At 42.5% G+C, this 14969-nt stretch overlaps 1 protein-coding gene across 1 annotated transcript in view; it reads right to left on the reverse strand.

The window, feature by feature from the left end:
• The window catches only part of RSRC1 (arginine and serine rich coiled-coil 1), a 3250950-nt gene that overhangs the window by 1172437 nt on the left and 2063544 nt on the right, over window positions 1-14969 (reverse strand). The gene's annotated exons all lie outside the window — the stretch shown is intronic.

A 14969-nucleotide genomic window follows, 5' to 3' on the forward strand; every position in this document is an offset into this window, starting at 1 on the left:
ATGGCACATAAAGAAGTGAAGATAGTCAGACTTTAGGATGCAGTAAGTGACTGTAAAAACACAGCATGGAGAGAATGTTTATAAGTAAAACAAAATATGTATGCCCTATGGGTAACTGTAGAATCAAACTACCAGACTAAGTACAAATTAGGAAATATGTGTTTTGCTTCTTCTGTCAAAATTGTGTGTTTGAATCATACATATGCAAACATTGTGATTTGAAAACTTGAGCTTTTCTCTGACTTTGACAAAGAAAATCCAATAAAAGGAAATGTTTGCTTCTTCTCCAAGAAATGACAACCTTACGTTGTTAACCGAGATGGTGTTGGTCCTAGGACACTTTGCTCTTTACAGCAATGACCTGGACCACAGGACATAACACCACAAAAACCTTGGAGGTGATTATATTAAATAGGCAGTATGGAGGATACAAGACCATCAGAAGGGAGTGCAAGGGGACTACCCCCCCACCCCTCACACACAAAGTAGACATTCCAGACAAATGACAGTTTGCAATCTTCTGACTTCAGTTTTGAGTATTTGAGGAGGAATGCCTAATATCTTTAAGGAGATTCCCAGGAAATCTGTTTGGAAATGAGACCTCAGACAATTCCAAATCAAGCACTCTCTGCCCTCAATTATGAAACACTTCATCTTGCAGCATCTCAGAAACAACACCATGGGGTGTATATCATTTTGCTGCAGAAGATAATATGCAGTAACTCATTATTGCTAAACAAAAAATTAATTAAAAACATTAACAGAGGAAACCTGACCATCATAAGCATGTGATCAGAATCCATAAGTTGTATACCACAGTAAAAAGGCAGCCACTGCAAACCATCTTCTGACTTTGCCAAAGACTAACACAGGAGGGCACACTAATGATTTCAGGATTCTGGCAGGAAATAGAGTAAGGTGCTAAGTCTTAAGCTGCTAAACATGGATCTAATACAAATGTTTTACTTCAATGAAAACTACAATAGTCGAGGTCTGTTAAAGATTCCCTTCTATTTTGCAAAAGTAACATGAAAACAGAAGAAATCTATCCAGCCTTAGTATCATACAAGAATGCCTCAGACCTTCTGACTACTCTGATAACATCTAATCAGAGTATAACCATACAGCAGTTTAATAATAAATATATGTATATAAAAGTAGACATGCTAAAGAAGAGCAACAAAAATACAAAAGAATGATAACCAAAGGAATCGTCCAGATTACTTTGCTTAATTATGAAAGAAAGTATTTGCAATCAAATCTAAAGCACATACAACAGAATACATAACAGCAACATGTATTTAGGAATTTCACTGCTGGTCACTGTTGCTGTTGTCATGGAACTGGACTTTTGATCCAAATGTTTCCCTTTTACTTCTGCCTAGAATAATATGTACATAAAAAATTAACGGCATGTACAAAAGCTATCAAAGAACGTCAGTGTTGCACTATATTTTCTGTACTATCTTCATAAGAAGGGCAGAATACACATCTTCCTTTATATTTTATCACTCAATAAAATAGGCTAATAAGGACCCTAAACAGGATGTAGGCTGATGCCAGAGGCAAAAGTGCATACTATAAGCTATCTTAAGACAACTGTACTGACCACAACTGACATTGACCACCACCCTCACTATGACTTTATTCGAATGTTTCAAATAAAGGAGGGGGGAGAATGTAGAGAAGGACAAGGAAAACTAAGAACATTTAAAAAGGTGCATCTGGAAAGACATAAATGCAAGAATTAGAAAATGCAGAGGGGAATAAAAATGACTTTCTGAAAAAAATAACGGAAGGGAAACAGTCATATGGGCAATTGCATGTAACTGTATCTCCCCTTTTAAAACTATACTACAGCTTTAAGAAATCCTTTTCTGCACAGTACAGGTCCACAACTGTGTTCAACATGTCTGCATACGTAAGAAGGGTCAACTTTCATCATTCATGTTTGCACTACATTGGTGTATGCAGAAACAGCAGGGGTGGGGTTGCGGTGCTAGCTCACATAATAAGTGATGCAATTTTTGAAACTCTGTCTGACTAAGGTGTTGTCATTGCAATTTAAAAAAAAAACGTTACTAAGCAAATAAAAAAATTAGTCAATACTCAGTTTCATTACAACTACTTTTACATATATTTACCTCTTATGTAAAGATAATGAACGTTATACTAGTCATTAAAAGTTTATGTAGCCCGAGTAGAACTACATACTTCAGAATAACAAACGGGTGTACTTATGTTGCGACAAAGCTATGACAACATGCTTTTATAGGTTCATAGGTTGGTACTGAGCTATCTGCCCGAAGGCATATATTAGCCCAGCCACGTTGTGCGGTATTCACCACCCCTTTAGTAGTTCCCTAGATCCTTGTACTAGCAGCTAGTACCCTTGGCCCCTATCTAGTAGTGCTGTTGGTGTGATGCCCGGTGTGAACTTTGTTACCCATCCACTCATCAAGGTTTCTCTTGAAGAGTGATAGTGAGGGGCTCTGTCTTATGTAGATCGGAACCCTGTTCCATAGTAAGGAAGTCTCTTGAAGGGAATCTATCCCTCCAGCATGTTCTATTCATTGTTGTGTTGAGGTTTATATCCCTAGAGCATGTAGCTCGAGTAGATTTGGTTTTGCTAAGATGGAGCATGTTCAACAATTCTGGGTTGGACATGGCTCTGTACGTTAGACAGAGATCACCTCTGAGAAAGCAGTATGCAACAGAGAACAGTCTTAGCTTTTTCAATCGTGCTGCATAGGGCAACTGTTTGAGGCCAGTAATTCTCTTGGTTAGGTACCTCTGTGGTCTCTCCAGCTGCTGGAGATGTCTAGCCAGGTACATTCCAATTGGTGCATTGTACTCAATAATGAGTCTGATGAGGGAAGAGTAGAGGGGCACCATTACATCCTTAGATCTTGATGAGTACCCTTTCATGATCAGATGGGTCACATAGAAGGATTTTCTAACCACTTTGGCAACATGGTTATCAAAAGAAAGCTGGCTATCTACTTGGGTCCCTAGATCCCTTATTTCTTCTTCAGATTTCAGGGGATTACCTCCTATGTTGTAGTTTGCAGGTACTCTGTTTTTTCCAAAGGGGATTACTACGCATTTTTTTGCATTTAGCTTGAGACCATGGCTTTGACACCATGCATCAGTCTCATTTAGGCCCTTCTGGAGGATCTCCATGTCGGCCGGAGACTCTATTATAGCACCCAGTTTGCAGTCGTCCGCAAACTTAGTCAGCCACAGCCCTTCCGTGCTTGCCTGTACTTCTGAGAAGTATATGCCAAACAGGAGGGGCCCCAGGACAGAGCCCTGAGGCACACCACTCGCTACTGGTCTGGATTCGGACATAGATCCCGCTACTCTTACTTTATGGGATCTGTCTGAGAGCCAGTTTGCGATCCATCTTGTGACATAATGGTTTATGCCCAGGCAATAATACCCGAATGGGGAATGGTGTCAAATGCTTTAGCAAGGTCAAGGTAAGCCGTGTGTACCTCCATTCCCTTATCTATTGCCTGAGTAACTGTCTCAAATCTGCCCTTGACGAAGCCGAACTGTGTGGGGTCCAGCGACTGGAGGTTCCCAATCTCTCCATTTATGAGTTCCATAATGATTCGCTCCATAGCCTTACAGATCAGACTGGTCAGGCTTATTGGTCGGTAGTTCCCAGGGTCCATTGTGGCCCCACCCTTGTGTAGCAGGACCACCGTTGCCGTGCGCCATTCTCTGGGCACATATCCTGTGGAGAGGCTGAGACTGAACAGGGTATTAAGATGTGGGGTTAATTCCTTTTGGAGCTCACGTATGACACAGCCCAGGACACCATCTGGTCCCATGGAGGCAGTGTTTTTAGCTTTAGATAGAGCCTTGTTAACCAACGTATCAGTAATAATTGGACTTACACAATCCCCTGGAATGGTAATAGGCCCTGTAGGTGGTGGTGGTGGGGGGATTTGCACTGAACCTGTCAGCCAAGATGTTGGCAATGTCAGAAGGGTCAGTGTATTTTGTTCCATTTTGTACTAGATCAGAACAGACCTGAGCGTTGCCATTTAGGATTTTGACGTAGCCATAGAAGGCCTTATGGTTATCCTTGGCATCCTTGGCAACTTTCTTTTTAAAATTAGCTTTAGTTGACTTGATGAGGGCCCTCAATTTCTTACTAATGCTGATCAGGGATGATTTTTCTACTTGAGATTTGGCCTTTTTTTGTATAAGTCTCCTCCTTTTATTGTAAAGTTTGCTTATGGCCGGGGTCCACCAGACTGGTTTCTTCTTGCTTGAGGAAGGAGTCTTGGTTTTATTTGGGATAGCACGAGCCATGCAATCCTGAAGATGCATATAGAGTGCCTTGGTGTAGGATTCCGCATCCTGGATATCATTATCCTTCTGCAAGGGAATAGTGAAGCTTTCCACTTTGGATGCAAGTAGTTTGAAGTTTGCTTTGGAAACGTTTTTGACCATATTTTTTTTGACTGGGGGAGATGGAGGGGTAAGGATGTCCAGGGTTATCAGTTTGTGGTCGGATCTGACCAAGGAGGGAGTGATAATGGGTGTGGTACAGTGGGCGCCCATATTTGTGATGATTAAATCCAATATGTTGTCCCCTCTAGTGGGGGAACATACTAGTTGTTCAAGGGCATTTGAATTTATAAATTCTATGAATCGCTGAGCATAGGAATTGGAACATTGGTAGTCTATACCAGGGTAGTTGAAATCACCCAAGATTATGGTGTTGGGTAGGACCTTTATATTTTCCAATGTCTCAAGGAATGCAGAGTGAGCATCTTGGGACATGGTGGGCGATCTATAACTGGCTACGACTTGAAATGTGGTTTTGCCTGCTGATAGTTGCGCATGGATGATCTCTGGGGCATCATGCTGCGCTACTAACCATGGAGATATGGGTATCCTTGATGAATATGGATACACCTCCGCCCTTTGTACTGCGATCTGGTAACTGAGGCCGGAAGGTATGATATGAATTGTAACCTGGCAGTGCTGGGGTGCTCTCTTGAGCCTTGAACCAGGTTTCTGTCACTGCACAAACATTGATTTTCTCCATGCTGAGGAGAGCCTCAAGTGTGTGCATTTTGAGGTTGAGACTTCTGGTGTTGAGTAGCATTACCATTAGGTTTTGGTTACCTGTGCTGGTTACGGTGGTTGATTTGTCCTTTGAACCTTGCCTAAAAAAGGCACTATGGCGACGGCAAGAGCCTTGGCCAGTATTCGAAAACCTAGGTGTGACAGGTGCAACCCATCTCTGGCAAAACAGCGAGGCTTGTCTATCATGTCATCCCAGGCAGACAGATACTGGATCCCCTTAGAATGACACCAGAAGCTTAGCCAGTTGTTGAAATTGATCATTTTGTCTTTGTATTGTGGTATCATTCTAGGTGAAGGTAGTATGCTACTCAAGGTCAGGGTCATACCAGCTTGGGCTACATGATCAGAGAGCTCTTCAATGTCTCTTTTCATGTAGTCCAGGAAGGTACGTCTTAGATCATTCACACCAACATGTACAATGACAGCGTCATACTTGTACTTATAAAGATTTATTAAATGCATAGCATAGTTTTAATCTCTATAGCTATTTCCCTGCTCTTTCTTGGAATAAGCTTCCTTTGACTCTCAGAAATATCACCCATACACAAGATTTCAAGAACTCTCTTAAGGGATGCCCTACTAGCTTCTGGATGTGCCAGTGTATTCATCCTACGTGAACCCATTTCCTTTCTCCGTTCACTATCCTCCCTTCTTCCTTTCCTTTTTTTTGTAATTTACCACTTTGGATTGCTAAGAGGTCTAATGATGAATTACAAGTTTGTCTTTTTCTTAATGTTCAGTTATTTATAATTACACTTATTCTTTCAACTTATATTATTTTTCTTTGTTTTTGCTTATCATACTTGTACTGTTATATATTTTTGTTAAAATTCCTACTGTATATTTTTACTGTACATTCATCAATCCTTTATTTTTGCATTACAATATAACAGTGCCTCTAGGACTCTCAATTATTATTTAATATGTTGTTACTTTACTTTAATACTGTTAATGTTTACTTCTATACATGTACTATGGAGCTTTTCTCCTAGGGCCTCCGCTGAAAAAGGGCTTTACTCAGTTGGACAATCCCAGTTAACAAATGTCAAATAAATAAATAAATAATGGAGGAGGGGCAGATAAAGCTGACCCAACAAAGTGGAATATAAGGCATTTTTTAAAACAGCCATAACATAACTTTGTCCCATCTCTTAAACATCATAAATGCCTAAAGAAAAGAAATACTTTCCTCAATTCTAAGGTAAGAAACAGATGGTAGAGTTTAATGAGCAGCAAGAGAAAGAAATAGTGTAAAAATATGTGGCTGATTAATGAGGACTGACTGGTCTACACTAGTCTCTACACTGACAAGGAAGTCCATGTAATTTCATCCACTTAGGATACCAGCAAACTAAAAGAAGTGAAACTGCTTTCCCCAGACTCAACACAAGACTCATTTTATATGGAAGACTGGCTAGTGATCTAAGAGAAGCTACAGTGCGTATTCAATGATTATCCCAGCTCTTTACAGATTGGATGAGAACAGCTCAAATAACTGGGTTGAAAAAAAATGCTAACTTCTTTATCAGGACCAAAAGCATCCAGGTTGATACACGATGCTTAAGCATTTGAAACAAAGCACTGTATAAATAAATAGGTAGAATATAAATGGGCTAAGAATATACATGAAGAAAGAATGAACGATTGAAAGAAAGGAGATGTTGGTCTAAGGTAGAGCCCCTTGAAAATAAGTAGGATGTAAAAACAAGAATATAGCTATGACAGTTGAGCAATATCGCAATACTACATGCAATTGTCTTCATTTTGTCAACTCTTAAAATCACACTGGAGGCAGATTCATGTAAAAACCCTATTTTATTTAAGGATGACACAAAAAACAGCTTACCATGACTATGTGCAGTTACCGTATATGCTATTTACACAGCACCATCAGTATAAAGTTGCAGTGCTACACACACAGCTCTGTTCCATATAACCTCTCCAGGAAAAGGCTATAAAAATAAAGTCATCAGCACCAGCCCTTAATTCCAAATTAAAATGAAAATCATTGTCTGATCTTCTCTCAGGTTACAGTCACCAAAGGCAATCCAATTCCAGGAACCATGAATCTTCAGAAAAGCAGCTGCTCTAGCTACACCTTTGCTTTATATATTTGTGTTGATAATGAAGAATGTATATTATCATGATTTCTAGTCTAATTACTACTTGACATATGTTATTTTATGATTCTATTATTACTGTGACTGTTACTATGATAAGAATCTCACTGTACAATGATACTTGCCAATGGACCCAGGTTGTACCTGAAAATGGTCTTTGGACCAGCGTACTTACCAGTTAATAAATGCATAAATAAATAATGATTCTCTAACATGGGAACTAGCTTCCTGTTTTGAACATTCCAGGTTATTGCCTTTTATGCGCCATTGGTTTATTTTTATTATAGCTAGTTGAGTTAATTACATGGCTATTTTTTGTGAGGAATTTAAAGACAAAAAAAGAAGTTATGTCTTACCATAATGGTCCATCTGTATTGTTTATCTTGTTTCATTCATTACTGATGGGTTCGGTTCCGAGCCCTTGGAATAGTCAGCCTTTTTACCAAACTCGCTCCAGCCAAAAAAACTCTCGAGCTAAGTCTCTACCCAGAACGCCCTTCTCCCTGTTACCTCAGATTGAGTTTGCTAGATAAAAAGTAAAGCCGAGGCCACTTCTGTGCAAATACCCTAGGGCACCACTTAGACCCAAAGCATCCCCCAGGAGCCTTTGGAGGGGGAATGAGGGTGGGAAGTGATGAATGAAAGATGATAAACAACACAGATGGAACGTTATGGTAAGACATAACTTCTTTATCTGATGTTGTTAATCTTCTTTCCATTCATCACTGATGGGACAGAATCCAAAGCTACCTTGAGGTCCATGGGCAGCCCTTATGGAAGAACATTCCTGAGTACCATTGAGCCGAAGGCAGTTTTCCCTCTGGAGACCAAATCCAATTTGTAATGATTGATAAAGGTATGAGGTTTAGCCCAGTAGCTGCTGCGCAGACGTCATCCATGGAAGCCCTGGAATGGAAAGTTACAGATTTTGCCATAGATCTGGATTCAGCTTTAACTTTGGCATAGGTTTTCTACGGAGGGAATAGATGAAACGTATGCAGTTCCTTAGCCATTCTGATAATGTAACCTTGGAAACAGCCTCTCCCATACTGGGTCCAGAAAAAGATATAAAAAAAGTTCCGATTTGTGGATAAGTTTGGTCCTGTAAAGAGTGAAGGCAGTACTCTCCTCTATTGGCAAAATTTGGAAAGAACACTGGTAGATCAATGGTCTGGTTTATGGAGAATTCAGAAACTACTTTGGGAAGGAAGGATGGATTCGTCCGAAGCGATACTCTGTCCTTATGAAAGACAAGATAGGGCCTCTTGATACACAATGCCTGCAGCTCCGAGACCCTTCTGACAGACGCGATGGCTACCAAGAGCAAACATTTCCAAGACAAAAACTTTAGGTCACACTTCACAGCAGGTTCAAATGTTTTTTGAGTCAAAGACTGAAGGACTAAAGTGAGGTTCCATGGTTCCACGGGCTGTCTGACAGGAGGCCTGATATGGGAGGTCCCCTTAAGGAAGGCTTTGCATACGTGTAAAGAGATAAGAGGGGTGCCATCTATACCATTGTGGAAATTGCTGCTAGATGTACTCGTACAGTAGATGCAGAGGCTCTATTATCAAAAAACTTAGCCAAGTACTGAAGCACTGCAGTTACTGGAGATGAATACAGGTCTAACATGTTATCCTTTGACCAGATGGAGAACTTTTTCCATTCATCCTGATAAAGTCTTCTGGTGGATGGTTTGTGAAAGGCCAGAATGATGTCTTGAACAGGCGAGGAGAGATTAGCTTGCCTGGCGACTAGCAGAAGTGGAGAAACCAAGCTGTCAGCTTGAGACTGGACAGATTTTGGTGACTCAACCCTTGGAGGTGGGCAATCAGATCTGGTAGAGGGTCCAGAATCCACGGTGGGTATACTAGGTGCAGCTGAAGGAAGGAGAACCAAACTTGGCGAGGCCAGAAAGTACAGTTTTGTACCTACCATAAATGTAGATGTTCGAGGATCTCCATTGCTGCAGTCCTTACATATGGGTACTCCGCTGTCCACAATCGGCCCGAATACCAAAGGGCTAGAACCGGCGTCGGTCATCGGCACCCGAGACTGACGTCAGTACATGCCAGTACAAATGCGCATGACCGATGCCATAACCTCAGTCTTTCTTGCCTCAGACGTCAGAACGCAAAAAACACCACCCAAACCCCAACCTAAAAAGAAAAGGGGGGAAGGAGGGAGGGAAAATTGGACTGCAGGAATGGAGATCCTCGAACATCTACATTTATGGTAGGTACAAAACTGTACTATGTTCTTCGTCTCCCATTGCTGCAGTCCTTACATATGGGTAGAATCCCAGAGCAACGGAAAAAAGGGAGGCTGGCTAACTAAATAGCAGTAGGAGCTGCTAACATGCCCTGTAAGATTGCAGTGGCAAACCCAGCCCTAGACCTAGAATAAAGAGGTAAATGATAATGCTTTGTAAAGGTATGTACAGAACTCCAAGTAGCTGCCTCTAGAATGTCTTTAGTAGCTACCCTCTCAAAAAGCAGTAGAGGTGGCAGCCCTAGTAGAATGAGGCCTGATCCCAACTGGAACCTCCTTTCCATGATGAGAGTAACAAAAAGCAATACAATGGCCAATCCACTTGGAAATAGTTTGTTTCGAGACAGCTTTCCTCGTGAAGTCAAAGCAAACGAAACAAATAATTGTTGAGATCTTCTGAACTCTTTGGTTCTGAACAAATAATACCTTAACTGCCTATGTACATCCAAAGAATGCAAAACTTTTTCCCCTTCATTTTGGGGGTCAGCATAAAAAGTAGGCAAATGTATAGATTGGTTCAATGCCACATTAGAAATCACTTTAGGCAGAAAAGTAGGATTAGTGAAACTCTGTCCTTGTGAAAAATCAGAAAAGGTTCCACTGCCATGAGGGCCTGTAATTCAGATACCCTTCTAGCAGAAGTAACAGCCAATAAAAAAGCAGTCTTCCAAGACAACAACTTCAATTCAGCTGTAGCTGCAGGTTCAAAAGGAGGCAGAGTCAGCTTTTCCAAAACAAAATTAAGATCCCAGGTAGGAGTAGGAGCCCTCCATGGGGGTCTTATATTCTTTGCCCCTCTAAGAAACTGTTTAACCAATGGATGTGAAAATAAAGGAGGGTCACAATCATAGTGAGCAGAAATAGCTGCAGCATGCACTTTTATAGAAGAGAAGGACAAACCCTTGTCCAATAAAATAGTCAAATATTGCAATGTACAACTTAAATTAGGCAATTTGACATCAAAGCCTTTATCTGAACTCCAAAGAAAAATCTCTTCCATTTATCAGCATAAACTTTTCGAGTACTAGGACGCCTGGCTTCTAAAATAACATCCAAAACTTGTTGAGGGAGCTGAAGGCCCTCCTTCTCTAAAACAGAATGTGCCAGGCTGTCAGGTGTAGGGATTGCACCCTGACATTGAGAAATTGATTGTTTTCCTGAGACAATAAGTGAGGAATCTGTGGTAATGGCCTAGGTGTTCCATGAATTAAGCTCCTCAACAGAGGGTACCAATGCTGACGAGGCCAATCCGGTGCTATAAGGATCATGCAAGGCTTGTCCCTCCTGACTTTCAACAGCACCTTTGGAAGAAGAGGCAAAGGAGGAAAAGCATACACGTGAAGGTTGCTCCAACTGAAGGATAGTGCATCTATTTTCCAGGCTTTTGGATGAAACAGCCTTGTGCAAAACAGTGGCAGTTGGAAATTCAGAGGAGAAGAAAAGATCTATGTCTGGAGTTCCCAAGCCCTGGTCAACTGAAGAAATACCTGAGGGTCCAATTTCCATTCGTGAGGATCCACAATCTGTCTGCTCAGAACATCTGCTAACGAATTTTGTGCTCCTGGCAGAAACTGTGCTCAAAGAGTGATGTGCAGATTCAAAGCAGTTTCCCATAACAGCATTGCTTGTCTGCAAAGAGGGTAAGAATGAGTTCCCCTGCTTGTTGATTTACCACATGACAGTTGTGTTGTCTGTTCGAATCAACACCAGTCCTGGTTGAAGTAGGCTCTTGAATCCTTCCAAAGCAAATTGAACTGCCAGCATCTCTTTCATGTTGATATGCAAGTGAAGTAGCTCTGGGGCCAAAGGTCTTGAATCCATTTTCCTCTGAAATGAGCTCCCAGGCTGACTCGAGGCATCTGTTGTTAATATCTGACTTGCCTCTGGTTGGGTCACAGAGAGCCCCTTGTTTAGGTGACATTCCTGAGCCCACCACAGAAATTCTTTCTGAATGCAAGGTAGAATCAATGACAGTGTCCAAATCGTGGCTGTGTTGAGTCCAAACGCTTTTGAGATACCATTGTAGCTTCCTCATATGCAGTTTGGCATTGGGAAGTACTAGAATGCAAGATGCCATGAACCTCAAGGCTTGAAGGACTGTCCTTGCAGTCAGCCTGGACATTACTGATAGCTGTTGGAAGTATAGGTGAAGATTTCTTTGTTTGTCCGGGGTAAGAAATGCCATCTGAGCAGCTGTATTCAGTCTTACACCCAGAAAACACATCTCTTGTGAGGGTACTAGACTGGACTTTATTTCGCTCACAGAATACCCTAGGCAACTTAAAACTGTCATTACATACTGCAGATGTTGAAGAAGTTCGTGCTTGCCTTGAGCCAGAATCAAACAGTCGTCCAGATAAGGATAAATTTGAATTCCTGTTAGTCTGAGAAAAGCTATTACTGGAGCCAGGACTTTGTGAATACAGTAGACAAGCCAAAGGGCAATGCAGAGAACTGATAATGCAAATTCCCATTCAAATCTCAGGAATTTTCTGCAACTGGGCCTGATAGGAATGTGAAGATAGGCCTCTTTGAGATCCAGAGTCACCATCCAGTGATCTTTACCCAGCATAGGTAACAGCTGTTGCAGTGTTAACATCTTGAATTTTGGAATTTCCAGAAAGGTGTTTAGAATGGACAAATCCAGAACTGGCCTCCAAGTATTTCCTTTCTTTGGCACTAAGAAAAGACGGGAATAAAACCCTGTGCCTCTTTCTGCTGAAGGTACTTCCTGTATTGCTCCCAACTGAAGCAGAGAAGAAATTTGTGCCTGTGCTTCCAGTCTTTGCTGATGAGGCACATCCGGCATACCTTTGAAAGGAGGGAATGTGCGAAAATAAAATTTGTAGCCTCGATTTATTATGTCCAATACCCATTTGTCTTGGGTAACCAAATGCCAATTCCTTTTGAAAAGTCCCAGTTTTCCTCCTAGAGGAGCTGCCAGCAAGGCAGAGTCCGGCAGCTGAAGACAAAGGTCATTGGGTCTGTTTCCGAAAGGACTGACCCCTGCCCTCCCAGCAGAAGGGGTAGAAGAACTCAAAGACCTAGAAGTAACAGGGCCCTGAGAGGAAGCCCTACCTCTACCTCGCCTCGACCTGCCCCTAGGTTGATAATCCGAAGAGGGGAAAGACCATCCCTTAGCAGGCCAATTCCTACTGAACTTAGGAGGCTGAACCTGTAAAAGTACTTAACTGTCTGCATAGACTTAGCTTTTTCCTCCATTTTTTCAAAACTGATTCTACTGGAGGGCCAAAAGAACATCAGATTGCAGAGGAGCATCCATAATTCGAGCCTTAACATGCTCCGACAAGGTCTGATCTTTAAGCCAGGCATGCCTGCGAACAACTGAACTAGTAGCAGCCACCCTGGAAGAAGCCTGTAAAGCATCAAAACCACACTGCAAAGAATGCTTACCAACTTGGTCTGAAGCATGCACTAAATCCTGAAGCTCCTTACATTCAATACCTTCAGCTAAAGCATCTACTTTACATTTCAATTGGCCCAGCAAATAATTTTGATACCTGAGCATATGAAACTGACAATTTAAAGCTCTCATAGCCAAAGTAGAAGAGGTATACAGCTTTTTACCCCACCTATCCAGGGCCCTAGCATCCTTGTCCAGAGGAACTGGATTCCTAACCACAGAAGCCCTAACACCTTTGGGGCCTTGAGTAATAGTTTCTGGATCAGCCCTAGGACTCTTATATAAGTACTTGTGAGCTTCCGGAACCCTGTAGTATCTATCTGGTTTAACTGGGGCAGGAGGCAGAGAATCTGGGTTAAGGGCAGCCTCAGAAAATACATCCTGAACAACATCCAGTACAGGGGGAATAGCCAAGGGCCTATGCTGAGGCAAAACAAGAATTCTCTTAGCCTTTTCGAGAATCAAAATAATCCTGGCCCTCCCATTTGAAATGTTCCCTCATGGAATGCAAAGTCTCAGAGAAAGAAAAATCTTCTGGAGGGGCAGAGGGAGTAGTGTCCTCAGCCTCCGAATCAGAATAGGGAGGGAAATCCTGAAGTTCTTCTACAGAGGAATCTGACTCATTGGAAGACTGAACCAAACCCTCCAACTCTGTCTCTACCCTGGGCCTCTTTGCAGGGGGGGGGGGCATAGAACCCCTAATTAAAGTAATCAAATCTTCAGCCATCTTTAACATGTGCTTCCTAGGAGCTGGACCCTGGGGACTAGCACCAGCAGGGGCAGACTTAGACTTAGAATGGGCTTTGCTTTGAGAAGGAGGAGGCCTAACTACCCTATGAGGGAGGGAACCACTGACATCAGAGAAGCACCCTCAGCCTGGCCTAACACAGGAGAAGCCACTTCCTGTAGTAACAAAGGCTCCCCTTGAGACTCAGGTAAACTTTCAGAAGGAGCCGCTGAAGTAGTCAGTGGTTCTCCAGAACCGCCCCGAGTGGACGACTCATCCTGTTTGGACCGCAAAGACTTCTCTTTGCGCTTTTAGAAGAACCAGGCGGCGAATCCGACGGCATGTTGTAATTACAACGCTTACCAAACACCAGCCTAGCACAGTCCAACCGACGCTTAATAGTACGCTTGTTAAAAGTAGCACAAAAGCGACACCCAACAATGTCGTGCTCAGGCCCCAAACAAGGAATACAGAGTGAATGGTAATCCCTATGAGGAATCTGTTTCCCACAAGAAATACAGTTATTAACTTTTCTGACATCCGTCAATACTGAGGCAAGAAAAGACAAAAGTGTCTAACGGGTACTTAGCCCAACTTGGTCTCCGGTCTGAAACTCAAAACCGACAATTCCAGAACGCCGAACGGCACTTGCAAATGCTGCTTCTGCTTAGGACCACGCGGCAAGAAAGACTGAGGTTATGGCGTTGGTCATGCGCGACTGTAGCAATGCTGCGACCAGTCTCCTCGGCCCGATGACTGACGCCGGTTCTAGCCCTTTGGTATTCGGGCCGATTGTGGACAGCAGAGTACCCATATGTAAGGACTGCAGCAATGGGAAACGAAGAACATCGGGGCTAAGTGGATCAGCTTGCATCTCAACGGAAGAGATTTCTTTAGAAACTGTGGAATTAGAGGGATGGGAGGATAAGCGTAAAAAAGTCTGTGGGCCAATTGTGGATTAGAGCATCCCTTGGTGACTCCCCCTCTGGAGAAAGTAAGGCAAAATAGCTGCTGCACTTGTTGTTTGATGGGGAGGCGGAAAGATCACAGCAAGGCTGGCCCCAGTGGCTGAAGATTTCTACCACCACCTCGGGGTTGAGAGACCACTCATGAGGCATGAGGATGCATCTGTTTAGTTTGTCCGCAATCAGGTTGGAGCTCCCTGGGATATTCATTGCTATCAGAAAGCAGTTAGAAGCTATCACCCACTGCAAAATTCTCATGGCTTCTCGACATAGGGTGTAGGACCTGGTTCCTCCTTGCTTGTTGATATACCAGACCACTGACATATTGTCTGACTGAATTGCAATGGTCCTGG

Source organism: Protopterus annectens, chromosome 4.part1 (assembly GCF_019279795.1).
Source record: "Protopterus annectens isolate FY-2018-M chromosome 4.part1, PAN1.0, whole genome shotgun sequence".
Lineage (NCBI taxonomy): Eukaryota > Metazoa > Chordata > Ceratodontiformes > Protopteridae > Protopterus > Protopterus annectens.